Source organism: Sminthopsis crassicaudata, chromosome 4 (genome assembly GCF_048593235.1).
Source record: "Sminthopsis crassicaudata isolate SCR6 chromosome 4, ASM4859323v1, whole genome shotgun sequence".
NCBI classification, from domain to species: domain Eukaryota; kingdom Metazoa; phylum Chordata; class Mammalia; order Dasyuromorphia; family Dasyuridae; genus Sminthopsis; species Sminthopsis crassicaudata.
The window spans coordinates 56,371,858-56,390,259 of record NC_133620.1 but is presented as its reverse complement, the minus strand read 5'-3'; the positions used below and the strand labels follow the sequence as shown (position 1 = coordinate 56,390,259).

The 18,402-nt window shown below is 36.5% G+C and overlaps 2 long non-coding RNA genes across 2 annotated transcripts in view; one reads left to right on the top strand and one right to left on the bottom strand.

Moving 5' to 3' along the window:
* LOC141540538 (uncharacterized) overlaps positions 1 to 18,402 on the bottom strand; it is a 146,132-nt gene that overhangs the window by 57,811 nt on the left and 69,919 nt on the right. The gene's annotated exons all lie outside the window — the stretch shown is intronic.
* Positions 7,671 to 18,402, top strand: part of LOC141540537 (uncharacterized) — a 75,302-nt gene continuing 64,570 nt past the window's right edge. Inside the window, exon 1 of the long non-coding RNA XR_012481576.1 lies at positions 7,671 to 7,829. This is a non-coding gene — a long non-coding RNA (uncharacterized LOC141540537). The remainder of the gene's footprint in view (positions 7,830 to 18,402) is intronic.

Here is an 18,402-nt window from a genome sequence, read left to right as displayed (position 1 = left end):
ACAAAATTTCTAAAAAATTATATTCCTAAAACACTTGTCTAACTATAGATCTCTCTGACTCAAGAAGTTTCAATAGCTGCCTATTTCTTTACAATAAAGTGTAATCTCCTCTAGCATTTAAAGGCACTCTGATTCCCAAACCATCTTTCTTCTCTAGTTACATATTAATGCCCCACCTCTCCATCCCAGACAATTTCAACCACATTGTCCTGTAATATTTGCTGAATCTTACATGTGACATTCCAATTCCTGCTTCCTGTAATGTACTTTCTCTTTATTTCTATCTCTTAGTGATCCTAGCTTCATTCAAGGTTCCAGTCAAACATGATCTCTTTCCTATATAGACATTTTCTGAGTCTCACTCTAGTTGTTAGAAGTCTCTCCTTCCCCCAAAAAAATATTCAATATTTACTTCTTATATATTTATTTACTTCTTATATATTTTGTATTGGCTTTTATGTGTACATATTTGTTCCCCTACCCTCAATGAAATATTAGATTATTTTTTATTTCTACTTTATGAAATAAAACAAAAATTTCTATAACAATATGATAAAAAATGGGTATTTATAATAAACAAAATAAGTTATTCACTTAAAAACATTCTCAGAAAACATTGCTGTTACTATATTGCAATGTTCTCGTTTCTGCTCATTTCACTCTTCATTATTTTGTGCATCTTTACATGTTTTTCTAAAATCATTGATCTCATTTTTATAGCACAGTAGTATTCGATCAGATTTTAAAATGTTAATTCTTAAAGGCTTGGAATATTTCATCTTTATTTTGGCATCCTTATAATTTAGTGTTATTCTATTAACAAAATAGTTGCCTAATAAATACTTGCTAGGGAATGAATAAATTGTGGCAAAGTATTTTATTAGAGAAATTATTTCATGCTACTCTTGCAGAAATTATAGGATATTGGTTAGATAATAATCAATGAGATAGACTAAGCCCTTGTTGAGTAGCCAGACTTTAAAATTAATCATTAATTATTTTCTAAGAAAGTGTCCAGTGGAATCCCAAAGATCTGTCCTTGCTTTGATAATGTTGAAATTTTTTCTTAATGATTTAGAAAAAAACACACATGTCCTGTTTATCAAATTTGCAGATGATGAATGGTGGATGACAGAATGAGGAATCTGAAAAGCTCTTTTTGAATTGGGAAACTTATGTCAAAATCAAATAGTGGTCCCTGAAGGTCACAGATTAACACTCTATGATAACTATATGCTAATATCTATATTATATTGCATTTTTATTTCATTAAACATTTTTCAATTACATTTTAATCTGGTTGGGCTATACTCAGGAGTTTTGTCAGTCACTTGCCTAAAGCTTGATATTATCACAGATACTGGGACACTGGTGAATCAAATATGATGGAATTTAATAGTGATCAATATAAATTCAAAGAGATTCCAAAATATTGACTCCACAAGCACAAAGTGAAAAAGGTGTAGAGAGTAGTTTATCTAAAAAAGATCTGGGGGTTTCACTAGGCTGCTACCTCATTTTGCATTTACGTATGACATAATGGACAAAAAAAAAAAGTTGTGATCTTAGGCCCACTTAAAAGAGATGTAAGTTTCAAGAATAAGGAAATGACAGTACTGCTGTTCTCTGTCCTGGTCAAACCATTTCAAGATATTGTTTCCAATGTTAGAAATAGCAGTAATAGAAAGGATATTAGTAAGAAGATATATGGAAGGTCAGCCAAAAGGATGAAAGATCTTAAGCAGACTATATGGGAATGAGTTGAAAAAATTAGGGATGCATACCCTAAAGAAGAGAATGCTCAAAGTGAACAAGGTAGTTATCTTCAAATACCTGAAAGTCTGTCACATGGAAGAAGAATTTGATTTGGGTTTTTTGGACCCAGAAAACAGAATAGGAAGCAATGGTGTAGCTTACAAATAAGCAAATAAAAACTTGAGTTTTAAAAAAAAAGTCTTCCCAACAATTAGGGCTGTGCACAAGTAGAACACAGGCTGACTTAAGAAGTAATTGGTTCCCTCTTGGTTACTCAATCAAAATGCTGAATGCCACTGATTTTTCAGGTATATTTTGGAACAGATGGTCTCTAAGATCCTTTCTGATGATGGAATTCTGTGATTCAGAGATTTACTTAATGTTAAACCAGTTACAAAACAACAGAGCTGGGACCTTGGTCTCCAAAGCCATTTGTTCCTCTAAACAGCATCAGTAACCCCAACATTTCTAGATATTTAATGACCTCCCCCTTCCAGTGAATTTCTGGGCCTTCCCATCTCCCACCTGAGTCAAATTTGTAAGAGAAATCTTTGTGAATTTACTGAGAAATGTGAGCACATGTAAAAGGTAAGTCAAGTTAACCCAATAAAGGTAACTGTGACTTCTTTCAAGGAAAATAGACAAGGAAAGGTACTGCCAAAAGCATTCATGAGTGGCCCTGGTAGCAGCTATCATGCCGGATGGCTGCTGTCAAAATTTACTAGGCTTCTTGCCAGATCATACCATTGTATTCCATCCATCTGTTCAGAAATCTGAATAACAAACAATTAATTCCACTTCTTCAGAGACATTTTGACTTGGTTTTGGATACAAATCAGAGTCCATTTTTTCCTCCTGCCCCAGAGTAAGCAATGACAGCTTCATAGAAAGGACAAATCAGTTCTCAGTTGAAAATGATCATCTCTGATCTTTTTTATCAGTTAGTCAAAAGATATTTACTAAACTCTTACTATTTGCTTGACACTATGCTAAGCACTGACTATACAAAGACCAAAACACAGTCCCTACCTTCAAGGAACTTATGTTTTAATAGGGGAGATGATATGCAACTATATACATGCAGAATGTATATAGCATCGATGGAGGTTAAATTTAGAAGGAAAGCCCTGGGACATCAGGCTCATATTTATTAACACTGAAGTCATTTCATGTTTGTGAATAGGCTACTTTCCTTTCTGTATTTCTCTTTTCTATGGTCTAAGTTGGTGCAAAAGTTTCAGTAACTAAAAGAAAATAGGGAAGGGAAAAGCAAAGAGTAGGAGGAAGAGAGACAATATGTTCTCTGTCTTCAAATATATAAAAGGTTGTCATTTGAAAGACCGAGTTTGCATAAATGGGTCCAGAAGACAGAAATAAGATTGAGGTATTGCTGTTAGAGATTTTCAGCTCAATGGTGAGTGCTTTGAAATTAGTGGTATTCAAGTAATGACTGGATGATTGACTCCCAAGGTTATTGTAGAAGGGATTCTACAGGGCTTTAACTACATGCCCTTTAAAGTCCCTTTAAACTCAGTAATTGTAGGATTGCTCATAGTTCCTAGAGACACTATCATTGCTCCTATAAGGAATCATTCCTCTAATATATGATCTAAAATTCTAACACTAGTATCACTCTCCTGGATTAAACAACAAAGGTAAAACACTTCAGAAGTCATCACCAAAATGCACTTGTTGATTAGAAGATAAAGAGAGAAAGATGAAAGGAGTGAGATAGATGATGGTTTTATAATTCTGTCATGTTAGTGAAAATTGTTTATACATTCAATCCATCATCAACTATTCATAAAAGCATCTCTAATGGACCAGATACTGTGATAAGAACTGAGAATACACATCTAAAGAATGAAGCAATACCTACTCTCAGATGGCTCCTAAGGAATTGAACATAGGGTAGTCGAGTTGGAGAAGATGGAAAAGATTTGGAAACAGGGAAGCATCAGGTTTCCAGGTGACTGGGAGAGTATAATCATATAAGAAAGGTAAAGCCAGAATAAGATTTGTGGACATATAATGGGATTATTTAGGACCTGAGTACCAGATCTCGTTATTCTGCCCCTAGAATACACATTTCTATTCTATTCTATTCTCTTATTCTCATCATTATAAACACTTCCACCTTCTTTTTTTCCCAGCATATTTGAAATTTAAAGAAAAAAAAAATATATATATATATATATATATAAAATTTAACTTTATATATATTTAGAAATATATACATAGATAGATATAGATATATATCACTTCCAAATTTAATTCAAGAAACTTTTATTGATTGCTGTCAGAAAGACCTATGTTCCAATAACAGCAAGAATGTGCAATGATCAAGTATGAAAAATTTGATTCTTCTCAGTGAGGTCAGTGATTCAAAGCAATCCCAATAGACTTTGGACAGAAAATGCCATCTGCCTCCAGAAAAAGAACTAAGGAGACTGAATGTAAATCAACCAGTGCTATGTTCACTTCTTTTTTCTGTTTTTTAAATCTCTTCTGTGATTTTCCTTTTTGCTATGATTTTCTCTCCCAACATGATTCATAAAGTATTAAAAATAAATTTTTAAAAAATAAAGACCTGTGTTCAAGTTTTACTCACACACAAACCGAATATGTGACTATGGATGAATCATCACTTCCCAGTACCACCAAGAAACTTCTAAAACTCATCTGCCTTTGTAGAAGATGTTTGCAAAATTGCTCCCTACATTGATGAAACCATAGATCCAGATCAAACACAAAAGAAAAACCAGTGGTGGATGACACATAGAGAGGCAGTTTGGTATAGTATTTTAGAGTCAATCAAGAAGATCTGAGTTCAAATTTTGCTTCTGATACATATTATCTATGTGATATTGGGCAAATCATTTCCCCTTTTATAATTGTAGGCAAAAAAGTTAAGATTATAAATCACCTAGAAGAGTTATTGATTTGTATTGGTGGAGAAAATTTTAATTTCAAGAATTCCCTACACAAATTTAAAAAAACATAATATACTGACAAAAAACCCAGTATGCAAGTCATTGAGCCAAGCAAGGGGAGGAATGTCCAAAAGAAAAATGAGAGTCTATCCTGAGATGACAAGATTTAGTATAGATGTTGCAAGAGTGGCCAAAAGCCTTCTCCAACTGGTTCAGTTGCACTGATTGATAAATTTTTAACATTAGAATTTACAATTCAAAATTAGCAAATAGCACAAATTGGGACTTTATTTGTTGCTGCTTGATTTTCTAACATTAAGAAAATGTTAATAATACAGATTAAGTGTAAAAGTCTATGTGATTACTTTTTTCTGAGAACTGCTTGTTAAATACTTACCATGCTGTATATGTCATGGACACAAATAGTTTTGATGATACAAAGTAGAATACAAGGTTTCTTTGGCTGCCTTCAATGCTCAATCCAAATCCAGCCTTCTGCAGGCCTTCCTAAGTTCTCAACTATGATTTCCTATAGTTGATTGAAATTTTTTTTTCTCTCCTTTCCCTCATATCAGTGTGAGCTCATAGAAAGCTGTGTCTATGTTTTGCCTTCTTTGTAACCCCAGTCCTTAGCACAGTGCCTAATATATACTAAGCATTTAATAAATGTTGTTCACTGATTTTTATGACTGAAGTGACTTGTGCCTTTTTATTTTGCACAGTTTCTCAGAATTCTATTATTCCATCTGTATGTAAAACTTGAAGCTTGGTTCAATTTTATATTCCTTCTAGTGACATTTTAAATTATCCTCCTTGAAAATGAAAATCTGGCTTAAGACTTCTAGAATATGAGTTTGGGTACAATATTTAATGTCAACGGAAGCCCTAATTTGCTTTTTCCCTCCAAAGCAGGTTGATGCTTCCATTATCCAAATGAGTGCATCTTACCTCCTAATCTAAGAGGGTTCTGTAAAAATCCCAAAAAAGCCTCAGTGGAATAATTCTCTAGGGGATGAATAGATAGATAAGAGATATAAGGAAGAGATAGATAGAACACCATTTTAATAAGTATTATCACATTCCCACATAGCTTACAGAGGGTATATCTGTCCCTCTGTCCTTATTTCTAATGCAATATTACCCAGTCATAAAATCATAGGAAAACAGATAATACAGCAGCTCTAATATGTAATTTATAATCTTAAGAATCGTTTGCCAGAGGAGTGAGAGGGGAAGTTATTTGCCCAGAGTCACACAGATAATATGTGTGAGATGTCTCTTTCCAGGCTTAGATCAAGAAGAGTGTCTCATCCACCAACATGAGAATATCATAAGACTGGAATACTGAATATTTAAAGGAAACACCATTTAATTAAATTGTCATTGAGACAGCTGGGAAAAGGAGGAATGAGGATCCAAGAATATCAAAAAGTAATTGATGGGGAGGGAGTGGAGGGGGGGATAATTTGGAAAAATGAATACAAGGGATAATATTATTTTAAAAATTACTCATGCATATATACTATGGGAAAAAAATTCTAAATTAAAAAAAAGAAAGTAATTGATCACTTTCCTGGTGCCTTCTGGATAAAGGTTACCTTCATTTTTTGCCCTTTTCTAGAAGTGAGAGGAAATTGTCCAGTGGTGTGGAAGTGGAATTTCTCTGGATAGTGTTTAGGACATCATCCAGCCCCTCTAATAGATATGTCTGAGCAGAAGTCCCATAGCAGTTATTATTTTACTCCCTCAAGATTCCATGTCAACGTGATGATCTTTGCTTATTTTCTGAGGTTTAATCAAATTTTCCTGAGACAGAAGTTTGTTAGTTCTTGGTATTATTTTTCATTTTATGCTTCTATAAGACTGCTCCTGTTTCATGACAGCATTTTATTATCAGTTTTCATGTGTTCCCATCTAATTTTTATGAGTTCAAGCTTAAGTCTTTTCAATTATTGTGATAGTTTATTAAGGGTAGGATTCCTGTTTCATGCTTCATGAATTCCATGAACTCCATGAACAATTCACACAATAGGTTCTCAATAAATATCTGTTAAATTGACAATGTAATTAATTAAGGATCAATTGTTTATAAATAATTATCTATTAATTGGGTAACTGCTTAATTCTGGTCATAATGTAATTACTTGCTTAATTGATGGATTTAAGACAATAGAGAGACCTTAAATAACAGAGTAACCTTTCTTTGTTGGCAGGAAAACAGATGATCTTTGGGAATATGAGTCAGCAATATGATAGGGCATCCAAAAGAACAAATGCATCTAGAGCAAGTGAAGGGATAATTCTAGTGTTCTCTGCCTTGATTAAGACACATCATCCTCAGTACCATATTTCATGAAGTTCATTGATAATTTAAATCAAGCACAAAATCCAGAGACCAGGGACTGGTACAAGTAGGCACTCAAAACCACTTCATATCAGAATAAGTTGAAAGAATTGGGCATAAGAAGACTTGTGTTAAAGTATGGGATGGGGGCATGTGAATACATTTTTTAAAAACATATGAGCAAGAACTAAATTTGTTTTCCTTAACCCCAGAGAGCAGTACTTGGACCAATTGCTAGAATTTATAGAGCCTGATTTCGATATTTTAATTCAATAAAAGGAAAAACTTTTTTTTTTAAATGGTTGCCACAATCATTGTAATCAATGCTGAGGATTCCTGTTATAGAAACTTTCTCTACCTAAAAAATATCGCAACTAATTTGTAAGTTAAATACTTAGAAAGCTGTCTCCAAGGGGGTACTGAGAGGATAATTTTCTTGTCCATGGTTGCATAGAGAGCATGTATCAGTGGCAGGACCCAGATATTCCAAACTCCAAAGCCAGGCCTCTAACAACTACACTACATTGGTTCTCCTTAAACATTAAATATGTCAAAAAAAAAAAATAAAAGAGACTGCATCACAATTGTGACTAGTAAAAAACCCAGGAGACAGAGTTGCTAGGTAACTAATAATCTATTCATTGAACTGACCAGCAACCATAAACTGGTTGATCAGTGATTTCTCTCAGTAACCAGAGATAAAAACATGGAAAATTCGAAAGCCTTAAATAACTTCTGAAAAGGAATGTCCCTGACAAGTGAAAATCAACTCTGTTTGATGGGCATTTAGTGAAGAGGTAAGCAAAAATCCTCACTGCTACTGCTAAGAACACGGCTTGATTATGAGGCTAAGCTGCCGCCAGGCATCTAGACAGGAATCCATCTCAGATCACTCCAGCTGGTTTTCTCTTTCATGAGCTGGGTCACTCTAAACTAATAGAGGGGTACAAGGACAGAGGATCAGTTCCCTTGGATTAATTAGAACATCTCTAGACTATATTCTGTTTAGAAGTTAAGAATCCTAATTGGGTGGAATTCCACCCAAGAAGAGGATGTTCCTTGAGCATTAGGATGATTTCTTCAAATTGTCAAGTCCTTCAGAGACTGACTTTTTACAGGGTCTGGATTTCAATGAGGAAATAGAAAAGTCTGAGCCCTAATTTAATAATTAGTTATTAAATTTATAATAGTAATATAATATTTTTTCTCACAAGGCAATGTATCACAGCAGGATGCACATTAGCTGAACCAAGTAAAATAATTAAGTATGCCTTACCAACTTATTACTTAAAAAAAGATTTTATTATGCAATATGTTGTACTTTTGCTACAATTACTTGCTTGACATACCATAACACTAAGTTCACAAGATTTTAACATATATTCTTTAGTTCATCATGAAACCACACCTCTATCATAATGGAAAGTGTAATTTCAATAAACAGTACATTTTCCCAAGTCTAATCTTGATCATACAACCATAGAGTTTCAATGGGACTTAAATCAGGAAAAGTCACAGGTCACAGAAGCATGTTAATCTCCAACTCTAGGATAAATTTCTTAACCTTTTATGGTATATGGCATAGTGCAAAATCATGTTATATTTCATCAAAATTTGAAATTTCTGTGTTTTCAGAACAATTCTTTTCAGTATATCAATATATTTATCAGATTTATAACATCAATGAAGACAAATATTTAGAGAATGGGAGTTAGGAGTGGAGAGTGGAGAACATAGGGTATGGATGGTTGTTTTATGATCCAGTGAAGGTGTACCAAAATTACTGATTTGCTTAGGCTCCCTCCAATAATAGTTTTGTCAGAGCCCAGTAAAAGTGAATTCCACCTTTAACATTTAACTTTTCTCACCATTTAATATAGCTTTTCCATTGTTTTACACATGACAAATCTTTATAATAATTTTACTGGTATTTTCTTATAGGAAGAAGTCCATACTTCTTACATTGTGATAACAGTCCCTTAAGATTCCATGTCAACATGATGATCTTTGCTTATTTTCTGAGGTTTTCCTGAGACAAAGTTTGTTACTTCTTGGCATTATTTTTCATTTTTATTATATTTTCCTTTATGCTTCTATAAGACTGCTCCTGTTTCATGACAAGCCCAAATGGACCTTGAAATGCTTGACCTTCCCCATATCAATGGCTATTACAATACTTCTAACAGTCAGTAAAGTATGCTCTTCAAGAGCCATGATTTTTTCACATTTCCTTGGAATATTAAAAGCACATAATTAAAATAACAATGTAAAAAACACAAAATATATGTATGGCAGGAAATCTAGCTTACTAAAGGTTGAAAAAATAGTTCAATCTGGTTTCATTTAGTCAAGATCAGATATTGTGCATCAGCATAATATCACAGTAAGCACGCAAATAGGACCAGTGCTGCCACAAAATAAAACCATAACAAAATTGTTGCCTAATAGTGGGAGAAAGGTGAAGGAGAAAGTTTCAGAAGAAAGTTCAAATAGCAATAAAATAGATATCCTGAGAGGTAACACCAACGAAAGTGAGCAAGGTCCTGGGGCAGAGGTTTCTCAGAGTGGTAATGAAACTAGAGAATAGGAAGATTCCAAGGACAATTCAGGCATAAATAATGTTTGTAATGTATCTCACCCAAAGTCTTCTCTCCTTTTTCTTAACAGTACATATCTCAATTAGTTTTCATAAAGTGGATGAATTTGGATGGGGGAAAATATATCTTTATTTCATTAACCTCTAAAGAAACCTAACATTTCCTACAATTATAATTTAAAAAAAAAAAAAGAAGTCTATAAACTCACCAGATTACCAGATGGGTCCAGGACATAAAACAAAGGTTAAGAATCCTTGACTTAGAATTAACAAAGATTGGTTGGATTACTATCATCTTTTTTATTTTAGCTTTTTATTTACAAGATATATGCATGGGTAATTTTTCAGCATTGACAATTGCAAAACCTTTTGTTTCAACTTTTCTTTCCTTCCCCCAGATGGCAGGTTGACCAATACATGTTAAATATGTTAAAGTATAAGTTAAATACAATATATGTATATATGTCCATAGAGTTATTTTGCTGTACAAAAAGAATCAGACTTTGAAATAGTGTACAATTAGCCTATGAAGGAAATCCAAAATGCAGGCAGACAAAATTAGAGGGATTGAGAATTCTATGTAGTGGTTCATAGTCATCTCCCAGAGTTCTTTTGTTGGGTGTAGCTGGTTCAGTTCATTACTGCTCTATTGGAACTGATTTGGTTCATCTCATTGTTGAAAATGGCCACATCCATCAGATTTGATCATTATATAGTATTGTTGTTGAAGTATACAATGATCTCCTGATCCTGCTCATTTCACTCAGCATCAGTTCATGTAAGTCTCTCCAGCCTTTTCTGAAATCATCCTGCTGGTCTTTTCTTACAGAACAACAATATTCCATAATATTCATATGCCACAATTTATTGAGCCATTCTCCAATTGCTGGGCATCCACGCAGTTTCCAGTTTCTGGCCACTACAAAAAGAGCTGCCACAAACAATCTTGCACATACAGGTCCCTTTCCCTTCTTTTAAGATCTCTTTGGGATATAAGCCCAATAGTAACACTGCTGGATCAAATGGTATGCAGTTTTACTATCATCTTTTTTAAGAAAAGAAAAGTAAACTGAATATAAAAGGAAGTTCAAAAAAGGATTATGATCACTGTTTTGGATAGATGGGAAAATGAATGTTAAATGATGGTGAGAAGATCAACTCTTATTTTTCATGTTTCCCCTTTCAAGGAGAACTGAGTTTTGGATGAAAAAGGGAAAAAAGATGGTTAATAGGAAAATAGATAAAGAGATAGTAATGGAAACTAGGAGGCCTTTATGAATTCAAATCACTAATTTCAGATGAACTTCATCCTGAAAGAACTAACAGATGTGATGGCTGAACCATTGTCAATAATCTAAAAGAAAGGGAATGATGCTACAGAAAAGCAAATATCTCAACTTTCCAAAAAGAGAAAGAATATAACATGCCAATTCTAGATTAGTAAAACTGAATTTGATTCTTGGACCAAAAAAGAAAAAAAGTAAAATGTATCATTAAATTTATATGGTTAAAGAACATTTTGTAAAGGAAGTGGTGATGGCAAAGATGTCGTGGCTTCATCACAGTATGTGAGACTAATTTCATTTCCTTTGTAAATGGTTATTTAAAGGGTAGATGGAGGGAAGCCTGTATATAAAACTTGCCTAGATTTTAGCAAAATATTTGATAAATTCTGGTATACTCTTCTTTTTGAAGAGATAGAGGGATGTGAGTTAGACACTAGTACAATTAAGCACAGTTGGAATTAGTTAAATTGTTAAGTGCAAAGAATAGTAATTAGGAACTTGAGGCCAGTTCAGAAGGACATCTTCAGTAAAGTGCTTCAGGGATATGTTCTTAGGCTTTGATAATTAAGGAAGGAAGGAAATAAGAACTTGTTAAATGTTGACTGTGGCAATCATGCTAAGTGCAAGGGTTATAAATATAAGTAAAAAGAAAACTTCTGCCCTCAAGGAGTTTACTTTGTAATAGGGAATACAACCCCCAAAAGGGAGCTAAAGAAAGGGGGGAAATTAGGAGGAAGAAGGTCCATGGGGCCAAGGCAGTATCCAAGAACTCTGTAGGGGATAATAAGGTTTGAAATCAAATCAGTAACTCAGCAAAACTCACCAAATGACATAAGTAGCAACTAAGGAAGCCCATAAGACCATAGATCCATAGCCAGTAAAGATCATAACAGGTAAGTTCAACCTTGTGACTTTGGAAATAAGGAAACTTGATTCAGGGAACTTGTAATCGTTTCAACATCATACAAGAAGTAGCTGTTCCAACATCTGTCAGAGGGTCTCTATCTGTCTTTTAAGCTTAAATAGCAGCAACTATAAATTGATTTCAACTGGATTACAAACTGGAGTATTACGCCAACTCTTTGAGAACAGGGAATATGTCTTGTGTATTCTACAGAGTGCTTAGTACCATATTAACCACATAATTTTAGTAAAGACATGTGGATTGAGAAGAGCATTATATAGTGGGAAAGATATGGAGTAAAAAGATATGGCTAATTAAACCACCTTAATTCCTTATGGATCCAATATAAAATCTTCCAGGCTCCCCATCCTGGATGAGCAAGAAGCTTCAGGATATTTCCAGATCTCACTGTCTCTTATACAACCATTATTGCATCTACAAGACAGCTGCCTTTTCATTACCATGACCCCCAAACAAAGGGAGTTTCACTCCACATACAAATGTGGGAGGGGAGTTAATTGATCTGTATATATGATTTTGAACTTTTTATTATATTGAAAGTTTGAAAGATTCTCCAGCTGGATTCCTTCCTCACATCTGTCTCTTATAATTATAAAAAATCTTCAAAGATCAGCTCCAACTCTATCTTCTGTGTAAAGCCCTTCCTTATCTCTTTCTGCTGTGAGTGCCTTCCTCAACTCCACAAATATATGCATGTGTGTGTGTGTGTGTGTGTGTGTGTGTGTGTGTGTGTGTGTAGAGAAAGAGAGAGAGAAAGAGAGAGAGAGAGAGAGAGAGAGAATTTCCTTCTATATGAACATGTTGGCCTCCCCCAATAGAATAAAAATGAAAAGAAAGACTTTTCATTTCCCAGTGCCTAATACAGTGTCCAGTACATAGTAGGCACTTAATAAGTATTTTAAATTGATTGACAGTTTCATGTGCATCAATCTTCTCTCTCCAATGATATTATAGACTCCTAGAGAACAGAGGTTTTGCCTTTGACTTTTCCTATATCTCGTGCAGACAAACAATGAAGTTAATACTCAGCAAATTCCTATTCAGAGAAGCAGCAGCACCAGGTGACCAGAGCTCTGTCCCAGGTCCTGGAAGCTTTTCTGCCTCACAGGGATTTAGAATAGTTCTTCACCATGGAAGAGATGATGCTCTCTCCTTGGGGCAACTACCATTCACCCCATTACCTTGCCTCTGGTTCTGTGCTAGCTTACATTACCCCCATGGTACTATTGCTTCCTCTGAAGAGCAGTGAAAAACAAGGCCTAAGAAAGGGGCTCTAAGACAAAGGACCCAAAGAAATGGCTTTATTCTCTCTAACAAGGTATTTCCTTCTTTCCTTAATTATCAAAGCTTAAGCACAAATTTCTGAAGCTTTTCTGGAGATGTCCTTCTGAATTGACCTCAGATAAAGATACTTTTTCCTGGTACAATTTCACTTGTAGTTGGACTATCCACTTAACCACCTGCCCCTCAACAATTTATCCCAGACACAAAAATATCTATGTGCGACCCTGTGTCTACTGTTAATCAGTTGATCAAAAAGCATTAACTCTTATGTGTCAGGCACTGGGATAAGCACCGAGAATGCAAAGGACAATAAAAACATGATTCCTGCCCTCAAGAAGCTATGGTTCTCTATGTTATGACAACATGCAAATAATGTTCATACAAGATAGAGAGAGAGAAAAGATGGAAGATCATTTCAGATAATAGATAGGCAAGCGAATAGATGGAATATCATCCCAGAGAGAAGGGCAGCTAGATGGCACAGTGGATAGAGGTCTAGGCTTTGAGTTAGGAACACTTATCTTCCTAAGTTCAAATCTGTTCTTAGACACTTACTATATATATGACTCTGGGCAAGTCCCTTAATTCTGTTTGCCTCAATTTCTTCACCTGAAAAATAAGCTAGAGAAGGAAATGGCAAACCACTCCAGTATCTATGCCAAGAAAATCCCAAATGGGGTTATAGAGAGTTGGGCAGAACTTAAGATGTTTGAACAACAACATTATAGAGGGAAGGCATTAGCAGTCCAGGATGGGGGTATGGGGCCAGGAAAGACTTCCTGCAGAAGGGATTGGAAATGGGTCTCGAAGGATGTCAGGGAAGTTAAGTGGGAGAGATTAAATGGGAAAGCATTTCAAACATGAGGAGGCTTCAGGAAATGGAGTCTCATGCCAGGAAGAGCAAAAAGGCAGTTGTTTCTGGATTGTAAAGTAAGTGGGAGAAAGTATTGATTGATGAGAAGCTCTTTTGATAGTATGCAAAGATGAAATTGGAGTTAGAAAACCTAGCTTCAAGTCTACTTGTGAACTGTATGTCATTAGATAAGTCACTTAATTTTTATCAACAACAATCAAAAGCATTTATTAAAAGACTTGGTCTGTACCAGACACTGTGCTAAGACTGAGGATTGAAAGAAAAAATGAAAACAGGACTTTTTCCCGAGGAGCTGACATTCTCTAAGTCCCAGTTTCCCCATGTGTAAAATGATGATTAGAAATGCTTATAGTAAAGACCAACAGAGTTTTTGGCTAAGGAAGTGGAGTGCTTTGCAGTGCATTATACAAATGTAAGGTATTATTTATTATTCAAGAGCTATAGAAGTAATCATCTGCCATCTAGACCTGGAAGAAACATTAAAAGTCATCTAGCCCAAGCCTCTAATTTTCACAGAGAAAGCCACTGAAGAGCAGAGACATCAAGTGACTCATCTAATGTCACACAGGGATTAGCCAATAGATAAACAGAGATTTGAACCCAAAGTCCCTGACTCCCAATCTGCTCTATTTTCCACTGCGTCTTCCCTAGATTGTTGAAATAACTCTCAGAGAAGAACTCCTCTGAAATGATTAGTTAATTCCATTGTCTCAACTGAAAGCAGCCCCTTCATAATTGCAGTCTGATTCTTTGGGGATGCCAGAGTTATCCAGTGCATCTCTTTCAAAGCAGAGAGAACAGAATGGCTTGTTAGTTGTTCTCCCACTCTCAAAATCTGGTGCAGCCCATGGACAGTCAGTCACCTTGCAGCTGCCAGCCTGGGTCTACCCATGGGGGCCTCTGCACCTCCTGACACAGCAGAGCCATCAAGCTCACGTTGTGCTGCAGTGACTACACTCAGGCTCTGCGGGCATTTGTCTCTGACTGCATCTTCTTCCCCAAAAGCCTTATTGCAGTTTTAGGCATTCAGAGCCAAAGGAGCCCCTGGCACAGCCCATCTCTGCCATCTCTCTGCATCAATCCTGTCTGGTCCTCCAGTATGGAGACATGAAATTAAGGAAGCCAGGCACATCCCTGCCCGATGCAGCCATCCCCCAGCTATCCCCCCAGAGAGGGCTGTGAAATCCTGCAGGGTTAAAGCAATCTTCCTGGATGTCAAAGCAGCTGGCCATCAAAGCGAATGAAATATCCTGAGAGCTCTTTTCAGTCTCTCTGGTGCTGTTTTCACTGTCCAGAAAGACCTGGGAAATGGGCTGCTGGGGTCCCCATTGAACCCTTTAGGCAAGCCTCCTTCTCAAAAAATGTCAGAGGAATTGTTGGCTCGAGTTGAGGAAGGGAATGGAAAATGTCTTCATGTTTCAGAAACAGGGATAGTGAAGGAAATAGGAAAATTGATTTTCCCTGGGGTTTCCCTTTTCACTCACTTCATCTTTTAGTCACCCCCTCCCATGTCTTTTCTCGTGACTTCCCAAAGTAAAGAAGGCTCTGAAGTCTGTTGGAAACTGGTCTTTTCTTACACAGGCTGTGCATCCACAATGGGACATGGATCTTTTACCTCCTCAACCAAGCTCATATGGTACCAAGACATTCTGGGGAAAACCCTTTAGTACTCTGATGGTCCTAGGAAGCACAGCCTTGCAACCTTTAAGTTACATTAAACATCAGCTTTCTAAGTACCTACTAAGTAAGAAATATGAACTATTTGAGCTCGAACAGATGTTAAAGACCAGCAAACATTTTCACTTTATAGACAAAAAAGCAGGCTTATGCAGGTGAAATCCTTTGCCCAAGGATATATGATAAGTTAATGACAGAAGTGGGAGCTATTATCCCCCCTAGCTCCAAAGAAAATCCAATTTTAGATACACTGATACCACTAAGAGCATATGGTACTTAAGGAGAAATAATATTTCCCTGCTAATGCTCCCTCCTCTAAATGATGTGTCCCCGAGCACTGCCTGCCTCTTATGAAACATTAAGTACATGGAACATGGTAGGGAAGATCTGGAAGAGGTCACCATCTTGAACTTCCCAACTAAAGAACTCCAAGGGATACTATGAATTTAGCACATCCTAAATTCCTCCCGCATGTTCCCAGAACCAAGATTTTCCCCTGCAATTTCAAGGACAAAGGAGAGAGTAATGGATAGTGGCTGAATTCTTCCTTTCTGGTCAGTACTGAGGAACAAGTCCACATTACATGACTGGAGGGTCTTTTACCCATGTCCCTTTGGATCTGCAAACCTAAAGTTGCCTTCCAAGGTGACTACTATAGTAAGCAAATTAAGTCATTCTTATTCATTCCATGTTCTTGAGCTGTCTGGGACTAGGTCTACGCTTCGAGTGGATTTTGTTGTTGTATTTTGTTGGAGTTGTTTTGGAGGGGAATGTAGAGGGTTGTTTTTTGTTATTTTGGGAGGGGTAAAATTGGGTGGTTTTTTCCAGGGCAAATGGCGCCACCTGCTGAAATTCACTTTGAGCAGAAGCTGTAATTTTCTTGGAAATCTGTCAGCCACTGCGGTATTTTTCTATCCTACTTGACTCCTGAAGAGGACAAAAGCTCCCAGTGCAGTGAGGAAATTGGCACTGTTTCTCCAGAGCAGTCTCTGAGTCAGCTTTGCATCCCTAGCCTGGAAAAGTTCATTCTTAACCCTTAAATACCTTCCATTCATTGCTTGGAACTTTTATTATTTCCAGCTAGGATTTCGAAAGATGTCATTATCAAACCTGCATATTTCAGAGCCCCTTCTCACATAGGGCTCCCAAGAACATCTATCACTGCATCTTCTACAGGAATTTGTGACATCCCATCAAATTCGAATATTAGAAAAGGTTATTGTGGGAGCAAATGGCTTCAGAGGTAGATATCCAGCCTCTGGTGGCTAGTTTCCTAGCCTGGTTCATCATTTCTACTCCATGGGCCTCAGTTTACCTTCATCTATGAAATGAGAGCATGAAGGTCATACCAAATGGCCTCTAAGATCCTCTCTAGATCTATGACATTGAATTAAATTTCTCTCTCTAGTACTTATATGTTGTTCAGTCATATCCAAAAGTCTTCATAATTCCATTTGGGATTTTCTTGGTAAAGATACTGGCTTGGTTTTCCATTTCCTTCTATGGCTCATTTTACAGATAAGGAAACTGAGGAAAACTGGGTTAAATGACTTGCCTAGGGTCACACAGTTAATATATGTCTGAGTCCAGATTTGAATTCTGATGAGTCTTCCTGACCTCAAGCCCAGAACTTTATTCACTGTGCTACCTAACTATCTATGTGATCACAGGCAAATCATTTACTCGCCAGCCCTCAGTTTTCTCATCAAGAGATGAAAAGGAAATTTCTGAGGTCTGTTTGGTAGTCCTTCCTAATGCAAGTTTAGGAAGCTCAGCAGAGAAGATAGACACTGATTTCTACACCCAGCTGGGTATAGGCCTTCTTTCACAGACATCAGCCCATTCCCAATAATGCTGTAGGCCACAGTCACGTTTATTTTTGAATCTGAATTCTGCTGAGCAGAGGAAACAAAAGGGAATCATTTTCCTTCCGACTCTGTTCTGTAACTCAGCAGTTACAGAACCCAAAGAAGAGGGAAGGGAAGGAAGGGGGGACATTGGAACCAGGAGTCAGAAGAGGGTAAGACTATATGGCTTCTGAAATCATTTGGGGGCAAGGGAAGGTCCTGGTAGTATGATGACAGGGTGAACAGAACATAAAACCCATGAGAAAGTTAGTACAGAAATCCAAACCCAAGAAAGGCACCTTAACTTGGGAAGGATCTGGAGGTAGAAGAGAGACCATGATTCATGCACCCTTCTTCACGGTTCTGTCAGTCATCAAGTGCCATGTAAATGTGAGATCTAATGCCTAGAAACAAGGGGAAATTAAGCTCTGAGTTCACCATTTTCAGTTTATTCTACAAACAGTAGAATGTAGGTTAATTGTAGATTTTTACAGAATCTATCCATGGGACTTAGTCTGAGGGTATCCAAACTTCTACCACCAAACAAAAGGTGATGTCAGCCCTCTTTTCCTGGTCAAATTCTAGTTCACCTGATTACTTTGTGTTGCCTTGGATTACCCCTGCAGTCTATGGGGACAGAGAGGACTCTTCCCTTATGGATCAATCCCGATAAATGATAAAGCTTTAGAGTTCTAAAGTCAGCCAAATATGCACCAGCTTCCAATGAAGTCTTATGTCACAACTTGCCATGTCTGAGAGGCAAAAGGTGCCACGACAGGCTGTGAGGGTGCCTCGAGATCCCTTTTCCCAGTGGCACTTCCTTTCAGGGTTAATATGATTTGCTTCTGATGAACAAGCAGAAGCAACAGACTCTCTGTAGG